We start from the raw sequence: 13,243 nt of genomic DNA on the forward strand, positions 1-13,243 counted from the left end.
AAGGAGGGGCTGAAATGCTGCAGATGGCAAAGGAGAGCCAGAGGCCTCTTAAGATGGATATAAAGGAAAATAAGGTCTCGATGACGAAAATTTGGTTTGAATTGAAGAAGGAGGAATGGAAACATTCTCTTTTGTGGAGATCTGAAGATCTATGGATTATAAATCTGATCAAGGTGGAAGTTGGAGCTCTTGGGACATTTGGACTTAAAAGTTTTAAGAAACAAGATCTGAGCTCCACTTTTAAATATGGAGGTCTGGCTGGAAGAAATATGGACATTATTGGGACTGAGCTCCTCCGAGATTCGGGGTTTAATACAAAGGACTATCCAATACACCGGCAAAGAGGAACTGAGAGACATTTAAAAGCCTCGGATGTGAGATCTCCAGGCTGACAGCAGATGGACTGATGGACATTGGTTTTGGGATCGAAACCGGGAAAGGGAGGGCGGGGTTTGGGAATCCAAAGGGTGTATAAATATCTTTTGATTCTTTTTATTTCTGTTTTGTTATTAGTATAAAATTGGGGAATTCGTGGAAGGGAATTTGGGTCGACCTTGGAAAAAGGGTTTAAGTATAAGGATTGATCTATATAAGTTAAAATTTGATATATAAAATGAATTAAATATAATAATGAAATAAGGTTAAAAATTGGGGATAAGAACTTGTTGAATTAACATTTGGAAATGGAATACAAGAAGGGGAGGCGAGGGGAAGTCGTGGGAAATAAGGTATAAGAAAATAAGGACTGAAATTATACTTGTTTTTGTTTTTTGTTTGTCTGTATTATTTGAAACTTCAATAAATATTATTTTAAAAAAAGATTCTATGATTCTATGATTCTATGATTCTATGATTCTATGATTCTATGATTCTATGATTCTATGATTCTACTCCCTACTGATGTGGATAGATTCCTCCAAGTTGGTAGGCCCACCACCTGCCTCCTTGATCCGTGCCCGTCTTGGCTGATTACGGAGTGTCCAGATGTTGCGCGGACCCCCCTGGTTGAAATTATCAATTTGTCCCTTGACATGGGGACATTCCCAGGGGAACTGAAGGAAGCAGTGGTGTGTCCACTCTTAAAGAAAACTTCATTAGATCCCTTAGACCTATCCAATTACCGCCCAGTTTCAAATCTTCCATACCTGGGTAAGGTAATTGAGAGAGCGGTTGCTGAACAGCTTGGTAGGTTTCTGGAGGAAACATCGGCAAACCAGGTTTCTGTCCTGGTTTTGGGACGGAGACGGCTCTGTTTGCCCTAACAGATGATCTTCATAGACAACTGGATCGAGGCGGATCAGGACTGCTGATCCTTTTAGATTTGTCAGCAGCCTTTGACATGGTCGATCATGATCTTCTGGACCACCGCCTCGCAGACGTGGGGATACAGGACATAGCCCGTAACTGGTTGTGCTCTTTTATCTCTGGTCGGGGACAGAGGGTGGCACTAGGGAGGGAAATGTCATTGCTCCACTCCTTGGTGTGTGGAGTGCCACAGGGTACGATTCTCTCCCCAATGCTTTTTAACATCTTTATGCACCCCCTTGCCCTGATTATCCGGAGCTTTGGGCTGGGCTGTCACCAATATGCTGATGACACTCAGCTCTGTCTGCTGATGCATGGCCACACCGACTCAGCCCCGAACACACTGACCAGATGCTTGGAAGCTGTGGCTGGATGGTTTCGTGGGAGCCGAGTGAAACTAAATCCTTTGAAGACAGAGGTCCTATGGCTAGGTCAGGATGGCATGGGGATGAGGGACCAACTCCCTTCTCTTGCAGGGGCCCAATTAGTGCCATTGCCTTCCGTTAAGAGTTTGGGTATAATCCTTGACGCCTCCCTTTCCATGGAGGCGCAAGTTACTGCAACAGCCAAGGCGACATTTTTCCACCTTCGCCGCATCAAGCAGTTGGTCCCTTACCTTTCCCTCCCTGGCCTGGCCACAGTGATCCATGCGACAGTCGTCTCCAGGCTTGACTACTGTAATTTGCCCTATGTGGGGCTGCCCTTGAAGCTGTCCCAGAAACTCCAGCGGGTACAGCAGCGAGGCTCCTCACGGGGTCTCTGCCATGGGAGCATATTCACCCAGTGCTTTTCAAGCTGCACTGGCTCCCGGTGGAGTACAGGGTCAGATTTAAGGTGCTGCTTTTGACCTTTAAAGCCCTTCACAGCCTAGGACCCTCGTACCTACGGGACCACCTCTCCTGGTATGCCCCACGGAGAGCCTCAAGGTCCATAAATAGCAACATTCTAGTGGTCCCAGGCCCTAAGGAAGTTAGATTGGCTTCAACCAGAGCCAGGGCCTTTTCAATTCTGGCTCCGACCTGGTGGAACGCTCTGCCTCATGAGACCAGGGCCCTGCACGATCTGATTTCTTTTTTTTCTTTTTTTAATAATTTTTTTCTTAAGATTTTGAAGGTTACAGAAAAAGAAAGAGAAAAAGAACAATAATAACAATAGAAAAAGTATAACAAATATCTTTACAAAAAAGAAAAAAAGAAAAAAGAAAAAAAGATACAAGCAATTAAAAAAAGAAAAAATATAGCATATCAAACCTTTACCTTACTTTCTTTCCTTTACTTGTTTCCTTGACCTCCTCACACCTCCCTTTTTGTATACTAGTTCAATTAAATAAAACAGCAAATCCTTCCCAACTTTGTTTTTATCCTGATACCTTATCTTAATATACTATAATCCCACATTCTCTTCTTTCACCAATTCATTTTTACCTAATCCTTTATATCATTTCTGCTAAGAACCACATAATTTTATTCCAACATCTTTCTAACATTCCTTAATTTACAATGTTTCTGAAGATAAACTTTAAATTTCTTCCAATCTTCTTCCACCAACTCTTCTCCTTGGTCTCGGACCTGCAGGATCTGATTTCTTTCCACAGGGCCTGTAAGACAGAGTTGTTCTGCCTGGCCTTTGGCTTGGAGCCAATTTGATTCCCTCCCTCCCTCTCTTTCTTTTTTCTTTTCCTTCTCCTCCTGCGATGAGGCTACATTTTAATATTTTAATGTTCCAATATTTTAATGTTGTATTTTATTTTTGTTTTTAAGTTGTAATCATTCATCTTGTTTTTATTATTGCTTGTAAGCCGCTCTGAGCCTGGCCTTGGCTGGGGAGGGCGGGGTATAAATAAATTATTATTATTATTTATTATTATTATTATTATTATTATTATTATTAAGAGAAGGCTGTGGAGGTGCATCATGAGGGAGGTGTTGAGACTGGCTTTCAGCACTTCTATTGGGAATCAACCTTTGTCCTGGGGATTTACCACATACTTGAGAGTTGATGGCATTCTTCAGCTCATTGACAGAGGGACATCCAGCTCTCCCAAGATAAGCAGAGTTGCTAACTGTTCAGTTGAAGTCCATGTTTTCCCATGAATTCATTTCTTGATAGCACTGTGCCCATCACACCTCCCTACATGTGTAGCTGTCAGCAGCAAGTTGAATGCTCTGACACAGCTTTAGCCAGTAGTCATTGGCACATTGCCTGGCAATCCACTGGGCATTACTCCTTGTCTTTCTCAGTGCAGCAAGCATTTTCTCACAAGACACATGCTTATAGTTCACAAGAGCCTAACCCTTTGCAGTTATAAAAGGTTCCATGTCCTTAATGCCAGCCTCAAACCAGTTGGGGAATTGCTGTTTACTTTTGCCCAAAAGGGCATAGCTATGTTGTAGGTTGCTGTTCAATGCAGTTTCTAAAGCAGTCCAGTAGCACTTGTTCGACAGAATCAGAGAAGCATTTATAAAGTTCAGGTATGACTGTTCTGGCAGTGTTGATTTGAGGCCACATTTTCTGCTTTGTCCTATAGGCCCTCTTTGGCTGGAGAAGGATCAGCATGGATTCTTTTGTATGGATCTCCCAAGAGAAGAAGTTCCATTACTGGGGCACAGCCACCAAAACAGGTCTCCCCCCTTATAGGAGAGCCACAAGTCTTTCCCACAAGTGAGGAGACCCACCACTGAAGGGTTTTCAGATTGTGACCACTGCTAAGCAGTTTCATACCCAAATTCTTCTGAATGCATTTCTAAACCTGGTATTTCTGAATTTGTAAGGGAATTAAGTTGTTTCAGTCCACATATTGCTTCAGAAAGCACAAATTAGGTACATAGGCAAACTGAATCAAACTTCTCCCTCATCCTTATTTGTAGCAGAGCTCAAGAGGACTTCCTCAGCATGTTATGCATTCCTTCCTATAAAGATGAGAACCACCCAAACTGCTCGTTTTTTTCTTTTTAAAGAAGATCTACTCCTGCCTTGCATTTCTGATTCATGACATCACAAATACCCAGCATAAGTCTGCTTCTGAGTGTCCCTGATTTTCATTGGCTCCCTGCCAATAACAATGCTCTTGGGGTGGGGCAGGAAAGTAACATGTGAGCATTAAGAGTAAAAATTGATTAATTATTTTGTCTTGTGTAGGGTGTTTTTCTTTTTCTTTTTCTTTTTCTTTTAACCAATGAATTCGCTCCAAAAATTTAATGCATGGTGAAAAAATAATTTGGATTTCCTCTTTGTCAATATTTCATGAATAAAACTAATTAGGGGACAATGTGAGAATGAGTTTGAATATACAATGTCTTCAGCTAATTGGGTTTATTCATGAAATATTGAAGCGCAGAAAATTCAGCTTATTTTTCAAACCATATAAATTTTTGAAATAGTGGATTCAGTGTGTGGCTAAAACAAAGTAAGCAGAAGAATTTTTACATGTGAAAAGTGTACAGTTCAGTTATTGGGAATGGATGATTTGCTTTAACCAACTAAACATGTTTCAGGGACAAAGGAAGCTGCTTTATACCAAATCAGACCATTGGTCCATCTAATTCAGTATTGTCTATGCTGCTTTGCAGCAGCTCTCCAAAGTTTCAGATGGAAAATTTTCAGTCTTTCCTAGAGATACTGGGGGTTGAACCGGGGCCTTTGGCAAGCAGAGTAGACGCTCTACCATGGAGCCACAACCTTTATACCTTAATGACCTAATTTGAGGTGGCAGCCCTGAAGACTAATGCAAAAGGTAACCATGATCCCCTAGATCAGGCATAGGCAAACTCGGCCCTCCAGATGTTTTGGGACTACAACCCCCATCATCCCTGACCACTGGTCCTGTTAGCTAGGGATGATGGGAGTTGTAGTCCCAAAACATCTGGAGGGCCGAGTTTGCCTATGCCTGCCCTAGATGTTGTTCATCTACTATGCTCACTTTATGGGCTGCGAAGGAACATTCCTTCATCCAGCAAGGGTTAAAATTTAAACAAGGATTAAAAATCCTAGAGTAGCTTAGCTACCTTCCTGATGAGGTGATAACCTAGGTAATGGGCCATTAAAGGAAGAAAGGAAGTGGATGTGTGCCAGGTGGCAAAAGGGTGGTCCCCCACTCAGTCACTTGTTGGACAAAGGCTTGAGCTGAGGGTGTGTGGGTGTGTGGGTGAGCTGAGGGTGTGTGGGTGTGTGTAAGCTAGAAAATAGAAGCTTGATAAAGCAGCAGGCTAAAACCTGTGAGGGAGAGACATGCCTGATTTCTCCTACAATCCAAGGCTGTGGCTATGTGAGGTAGACCTTCTTGGGGTGTTGATGCTGTGAGCTCCTCCATCATGGGCTGAGGATATATGTAGAAATAAACCATATATAATAAAGATACCACAATCTCCACTGTCCCTCATTCCGAAAGGAGCACGAACTCTGGACAAGTGCTTTGAACCCCTTGAATCTTGCACCGCCTAGAGATTGGGGTGACGTGCAACAATATACATTTTGTGTGAAACGTTGCCTAATCATATACACACCTTTGCAAGTGACCCTGCTTTAATGCATGAAATGCATACCGAAATTTAGACACATTCTGATCTAGTACAGTATATCATTTTTGTAAACTGCACCTGACATTTCAAAATCCTATGAATTTTGAAGGATGGCTGTTTTTCAGTTCGTGTATTGGTTCTAAGAGTTCAAATTATGCAGATTTACCTTCAAGTGTGAAATAAAACAAACTTGGCCCTTATCCCTAGGAATGGATTCATTAAAGGGGCACCAACTATAGGGGTGGAAGGGGCTTCAGCCACCTCAATATTTGTGAGTAGGGGACTGAGCCCCCCCATGCTGAGGGGGCCTCCATCCTCCACAGCCCACTGCTACCAAGCAGTGCTCGTGTGGTGGGCAGGAGCAGGACACAGGGAGGGTGAAGGTCATCCTCCATGTTCCCCATCCCCCACTGCTGCTGCCAGGTGAGCACTCATGTGCCATACAGGGGTAGGACGGCAGAGGGGTCATGTGAGGCAAGTCGGTGCCCCTGGTTCATTAGATCTCACTCCTCCTACACATGCTGTTGTAAGATTTATCATGGCAGGAAAATCTGGGAGAGAAACAACCCAAGTAGAGGAAATACTCCACTGCTTTCTTCTTCGGTTCTAAGCTTCAGCTTTCATTCCAGATCTCCACTTTTCAACCAAGGTGATCCTCTCAAAGTTAGCTATCAGCTGCAGTTGATACAGAGCCATCATTATATTTGCCTCTCATTTCTTTTTTCATCAACCTGGCACATAGCACACAACCCCAAGACCACAAATAAGGAATATCCAGCCCTCAGGCTGAGTACACAACCCTCCAGTTTTCTCTGTCCACCCTCAGGACTCTTCCCAGTCACACCCACTCTCCCCAGATCACCAGTTTTGTTCCACATCCACAATGAATGATTTTTACTGGCTGAAGTGTGTCTGATAATGTCTCTTGCCATGGATGGAATGAAACTGACTTTAAGGATTTATCCACACTTCTTCTTGTCCTGATGCTTTTCCCCAGGGTCCGAAAGGTTAGCCCAATCCGAATCCACCCACGCGGTCAGCTTGACACCACCCTCAGCTGACATCTTGAGGCAAAAGTCTTTGGTTTCTTGCAGGTAACGTAGCACCCGCTTTATACCATTCCAGGCCTGCACACTAGGACTTGAAGCCTCTCTACTGAGCAGATTGACAGCAAACACTATGTCTGGTCTGCTCCACTGGGACAGATACAACAGACTACCCAGTGCCGACTGAAAGAGTTCAGTGTTTTCGAACACCACGCGTTCTACTTGCTGACACTCCTTCACGTATCCAGCCTCCGTGGGTGATCTGGCACCTGCACAATCAGACATCCTGAACTTCTCAAGCAACTGCTCAATCTTACCTTTCTGGCGAAGCAAAAAGCTTCCATCACTTGCTCTTGTGATCTCTACGCCTAGATAGGACTTGACATCTCCAAGCTGCTTTAGCTTGAACCGCTTTCCAAGCTCCTTAGCAAACTTCTCCACCTGTTTACCTGTCTGTGCCATAATCAAAATGTCATCTACGAACACCTGCACCACTTGCTGTTTCAAGCCTGAATCTTTAATGTAAAGACAACTGTCTGCAAGAGACCTCTTAAAACCTAGCTCTTCTATGGCTTCATGTAGGCACGTATCCAATTTCTGGCAGATTGGCGTAATCCATAGATGGATTTGTGCAACCGCCACACGACGCCTGGCTCACTGACTTCAAACCCTGGAGGAGGAAGCATGTACAACTCTTCCTGGAGATCTGAGTTCAGGTAGGCGACATCTAAATCAAAGTGGTTCACCATCCAACCTCTCTGTGCTGCTATCGCCAAGAACGTTCTCAAAGTTTGTGCTCTTGAGGTCGGCGAATATACCTCTGTGAAGTGGACACCCTTCCTCTGTGTGAATCCACGAGCCACTAATCTCGCTTTATACTGTGGCTCTCCAGCGTCAGTGGATTTCATGCGGTAAACCCATCTGCAGCTGACAGCTTGCTTGTTAGCCGGCAGCTGAGTGAGTGAGAACACACCAAGAGACTCCATTGAGTTCATCTCCTTCTGCATCGCCTCACGCCATTTGCTAGCTTCTTCCTGAGGCAACTTCTGAACATCCTCAAAGGATTCAGGTTCACATCTAGCCACACCAACCCAGACACTAGTGGCTTCATACCTTTCAGGTGGCTTCCCTTTGGTTGATCTTGCTGACCTCCTCAGTGTGAATTCTGGAACTGCGCCTGATTCACCTGGATCAACCCTACTATCCTCTGTGTCAGAAACATCCCCCTCTGACCTGCTGCACTGTTTCGGGCGTACAGCTGGTTCTGCTGGCGAGGATGGTTCACTCCTTAGCTCAGACTTGACAGAGACCTGTGGAGGGGTCCTGGGACTCCCTTTTGGAGAGATACGGAGCCTCTCTCTTGGAGATCCCGGCTCTGGACTCTGCGGCTGTGGACCGTGCACCTCAGCAACAGGTTCAGCCTCGCCCTCCTCTTCCTCATCTGAGTCTAACAGAACAGCCGGATTTCTGTGAAGACGCTTCCACCCACTCTGCTTGCAAAACTCAGCACTGCCGCTAATAAGGAGCTTAGACTGGTTGCCAGTAGGATATGCGAAACACCACGCCTTTGAATCCGGGAACCTTCACAAACTTGAGTTTAGCAGAGTTGGTTTGAGTGTATTACACTGTTTCAGATAAGTGCCAATTTGATGTTTCAAAGTAGCAAGTCTGTAGGCACTCAGGTTATAACAAATCCCAGATACCATGTAACTAAAACTGCAAACTGACAGTTCTATTATTCAGGCAGCCCAAGCACCTGGGTCTCTCAGTCAAAATTTGTAGTTCCCAAAAGAAGAAGTTTAACACAGTTCCAGTAAAAGATAAGTCACGAAAATAACTTAAATCTTCACTTTGCCCTAACCCAGCTTCGGTGGAAGCCAAGATCAGTTAGTTTTAACGCCTCTTCACAGGCTCCATACCTCAGGATCTTTGCTTTGATGTTACCGCAACAGCGGAAGACAGACTTCCTTTTGACGTCTCTCCGCTTTCAACCCAATTTCTGTTAATTTTGGCTCAAATTTTGTTACAGTCTCAACTTTACTCACAGGTTGTTGTTTCTTGAAGTCAAATTTTCCAAGGAAAAAAGGTCAGCGCTCACCGACAGCAGCTGTGCAGCTTCACTCTGCAGAGTAGCGATCGACTCACAGCGCCGCGACCCCCTCCACGGTCAGAGGCTCCTTACGTGGTCTCTTCTCGATGTTAGGAGCCGCTTCTGGCGCCCGCCGAGTCCCACGGCCACAGGCTCTTGCTGCCTGTGGTTTTTCGATGCGGGTCTCCACTTTGCCGTAGCGGACGACCCGTTTCTGCAGAGCTTCCTCCTCAGCGCGAGAGGAGGACCGCCATTGCCATTTGCGCCGCCTCCAGAAGTCGATGACTATTCTAGATTTGGCGGGGTCTATCCATTAAAGCAAAAGTCTGACGTTGCCCAAACTTTGAAGTTTTGGGTAAGAAGGGTAGAAAGGCAACTTGGCGAAAAGGTGTGCTCTATTCAGACAGACAGGGGAGGAGAGTTTATGGCAAGCTCCCTAAGAAACTGGTTGTGTTCCCAAGGGATTAAACATAGGCTTACCAATGTGGCGATGCCTCAGGAGAACAGAGTAGCAGAGCGTAGGGGAGGTGACTTGCAGACACAAATGAAAGCATTGTTAGAAGATGCAAATCTTCCAATTAAGTACTGGGCTGAGAGTATTAAGACCGCGAATTATATTGGGAATCGCTTGTGGTCAAGGGTACTAGATGACATACCCTATAAGATTCTCTATAACAAAAGTCCCAGTTTGCAACATTTGAGAATCTTTGGGACAAAGGCGTGGGTTGACATACTTGTAAAGAACTGAAGAAAAGGTGGGAAAAGGGCACAGCAATTGCTATTTCTTGGGTATGAAAGTGGTACAAAAGCCTACAGGTTTGAGGATGATAAAAATCTTTTGAGTTATAGTCGATCAGCCAGCTTTAATGAGCAAAAAAATTGGCCCAAGATACATGCAAACCTGCTGCCAGAAAAAGTTTTACTGCCAAGCATACCTGATAAGGCAGTTGAAACAAAGCTAAGAATTGGCAGCACTCCCAGAGAAACTGAAAGGGAGGAGGTAAAGGTTGAGCATTTTTCTCCAGCTGCTAGCATGGAGCAGGGGAGAGAAGAAAGTGCAACAGGGACAGGAGGAGGTAAATCTTCAGAATCAATCCACCCCAAAAGCAGTCCTGAAGGTAGCCCAGGGGGTGAGATTAATGAACAAAGGAGGTCTGCAAGAAGTAATAAAGGTCAACCTCCAGACCGTTATGGGTTCCCAGCCACCATAAACCAGGTTTGTGTAACTGAGCCAGAATACTTTGAAGAAGTGCAAGAGTTACCTACTCTAGAGAAAGAGGCGTGGTTAAAGGCAATGCAGGCAGAGTATAACTCTCTGCTAAACAACAATGCGTTTGTACCTACAGAATTGCCTGAAGGTAAAAAGCCCATAAGCTGTAAGTGGGTTTTTAAAGTGAAAAAGCTGGCTGATGGTAGTTGTCAGAGGAAAGCCAGGTTGGTTGCAAGGGGCTTTACACAAAGAAAAATGATACATTATGATGAAGTGTTTGCCCCAACAGCAAAGGCTGAAACAGTAAAATCAGTTTTAGCAATGGCAAGTCTGAGAGGGTTAAAAGTTAATCATTTTGATGTTGCCTCAGCATATTTAAATGCTCCTATTGACGCCAAGGTGTATTTACAGCAAATACCAAGTTATGAGCTGGAAAAAGACAGCATGGTGTTAAAGCTGCAAAGGGCACTATACGGTTTACACCAAAGTGCACGTCTATGGCATGAATGCATAGACACAACTTTGAAAAAGATGGGATTCAAACAAAGCCTGGCTGATTCCTGTTTATATTCAGCAATGGTGCAAGGAAGTGTTTGTTATTTACTTTTGTATGTTGACGATATCTGTCTAATAACAACTGCACAAAAGCAAGTGTCTTGGTTTATAAACAGCCTAGGTAACAAATACAAACTGAAGTATTTGGGAGAGATTCAAAATTACTTAGGAGTAGAGGTTGAGAGAAATGAAGAGGGCGTCTACTCTCTGAGTCAGAAGGAAAAAATCGAAAAGTTACTGAAGACATATGGAATGGAGAGGGCAAATGAGGTTGACACTCCCATAACTACCCAGTACAAAAATGAACCAGAAGGGCAAAAATGTGAGAATGCAACAGTGTTTCATTCTCTGTTGGGTTCTCTGTTATATTTAAGTTGTTGGACAAGACCCGACATAACACTGGCAGTGCACATGTTAAGCCAAAGAAGTGCAGACCCGGCTCAGAGAGATTGGGTAGCACTTAAAAGAATCCTAAGGTATCTGAAAGGCACAAAAGATTACAAACTGGTGCTTGATACAGGATATGATCAGCAAGTGTATGCATACGCTGATACCAGCTGGGGGGGGACAGAGAAAATGGAAAGTCTACCACTGGCTATGCCATATATATTGGAAATGCCCTGGTTCAGTGGAAATCCCAGAAACAAACATTTGTTGCCACAAGTACTTGTGAAGCAGAGTACTCAGCCATAAGCGAATGTGTGTCACAAATAGAGTGGTTTGCTTGCCTAACAAAAGAGCTTGGAATACCTTCTGAAATGCCAATACTGTGCTAAGTGACAACATGGCTGCACAACAGCTTGCTAACCAACAGAACTTTAAGAGCAAGAGTAAACATATTGCTATAAGATACGGAAATGTGAAAAATGCTTTGGAAAGAAATGTGTTAAAGGTACAGCACTGTGACACAAAATGTAATGTGGCGGATTTGTATACAAAATGTTTGGATGCTCCCAAATTTTGAGACTTAAGAGAATTATTAGGTCTCAAGCCTTTGACTTAAGGAGGAGTGTTGGGATTCGCAGGATACTGAGTAAGTCTGCAGGCTTCAACAGGCTGATGCAATACTCTGTGAAGTGCTGGGTCAGAGTGACTCAGCAGGAGTGTGATTAATGTGATTGGCTATCACCTGTTTTAAAAAGGAAAGCCTGATGATCTAGTACTGACATTACAGGAGCCAGAATCTAGTACAAAAAGGGTATTGGAATTGATTCAAGAATTTGGTCAAGTGGCAGGATTTAAGTTGAATAAGTTAAAAACTAAGGTTCTTGAGAAAAAATTAACACCGATGGAGAAAGAGAGGTTTCAGAAGGAGACAGGTTTAACATTGGTAAAGAAGGTAAAATATCTGGGGGTTAATATGACTGTTAAGAATGTGAACTTGTTCAAAGATAACTATGAAAAATGTTGGTCAGAAGTGAAAAAGGATCTTGAAATATGGTCAAGTTTGAAGCTTTCCTTGTTTGGTCGAATTACTGCTATAAAAATGAATGTACTGCCAAGAACGTTGTTTTTGTTTCAATCATTGCAATCATTGTTTTTAATTGTCTTTTTTTTCCCCTATTTTTTGTAGTGTTTGTATTTTTTGTGTTTTCTTTTTATCCTTTTTGTAATTTCTTGTGGAAATTTTAATAAATATTATTTTTAAAAAATAAAATAAAAAGGAAAGCCTGTTCAACAGTAAGTGTGGTGGTTGTGCTGTGGTGTGGTGGAGAGTATTTGTTTGCCTTAAGGAGCAGGTACTCTGTATGGACTGTTTTTGTAAATACCTGTATATAGCTCACATTAAAAAGACTGCACTGGAAAACCCTGGGACTCTGAGCGTTTCTGCTAAAAGCGCTGCGAGGAATTCCCATGGTGGATCAATTTGTTAAGCATAATCATGCTGACACAGACTTACTTTATACGGATTTATGGGTCAGCCAGAGGAAACCCGGGATAAGGAGGGGCTTTGTCAAACTGTTACATCAGCAAGAAGCCAAGTTGATTTACCTTTTTAAATCCATACACCCCAAAGGTTTAAACAATGAACTAGACCTAAATTGTTTTGTGTAATTCCACGTTTGGTTTTGCAGTTGTAAGTGTTGCTGCTATCTGTATTCCTGGTGTTGTGTATATATTAGGTGCTGTACCTTTAAATCTGGATGTTATCTAATTCACCGGCTGGAGGTTTTTATAATGCAACTTTGTACTAACTGTGTCAGCTAATTACAATGCATAGTGAAACCTGAACCATTTGTAATCTATGTACCCTCTCGGACCTCTTATTTGGTAACATATTATTGTTATATTTTATAACTGAATGTAGAATGTTTTGGTATATCATCTCATTGATTGTATCTGAATTTACTTTATTCCGCATCATTCTTATTAGCTGAGGAAGAAGGTTTGAAACAAGTTATCCAGGAAGGACTGCCCTGCTACTGCTTCTGGAGCACCAACTTCTTTCAGCATGTTCACTGCTAAATATATGAATAAGTCATGAATATGACTAGGTTCATCCATGCTGTGGTTGGGTTGT

General features: G+C 43.2%; 1 long non-coding RNA gene across 2 annotated transcripts in view; it reads left to right on the forward strand.

Moving 5' to 3' along the window:
• LOC309346243 overlaps window positions 1-4,136 on the forward strand; it is a 55,038-nt gene extending 50,902 nt beyond the window's left edge. For both annotated transcript variants that reach the window (XR_014158515.1, XR_014158516.1), the window contains one exon: window positions 3,833-4,136. This is a non-coding gene — a long non-coding RNA (uncharacterized lncRNA). The remainder of the gene's footprint in view (window positions 1-3,832) is intronic.
• The last annotated feature ends 9,107 nt before the right edge of the window (window positions 4,137-13,243 follow it).

Source organism: Podarcis erhardii, assembly GCF_964252035.2.
Source record: "Podarcis erhardii genome assembly, chromosome: 7".
In the NCBI taxonomy this organism is placed as follows: domain Eukaryota; kingdom Metazoa; phylum Chordata; class Lepidosauria; order Squamata; family Lacertidae; genus Podarcis; species Podarcis erhardii.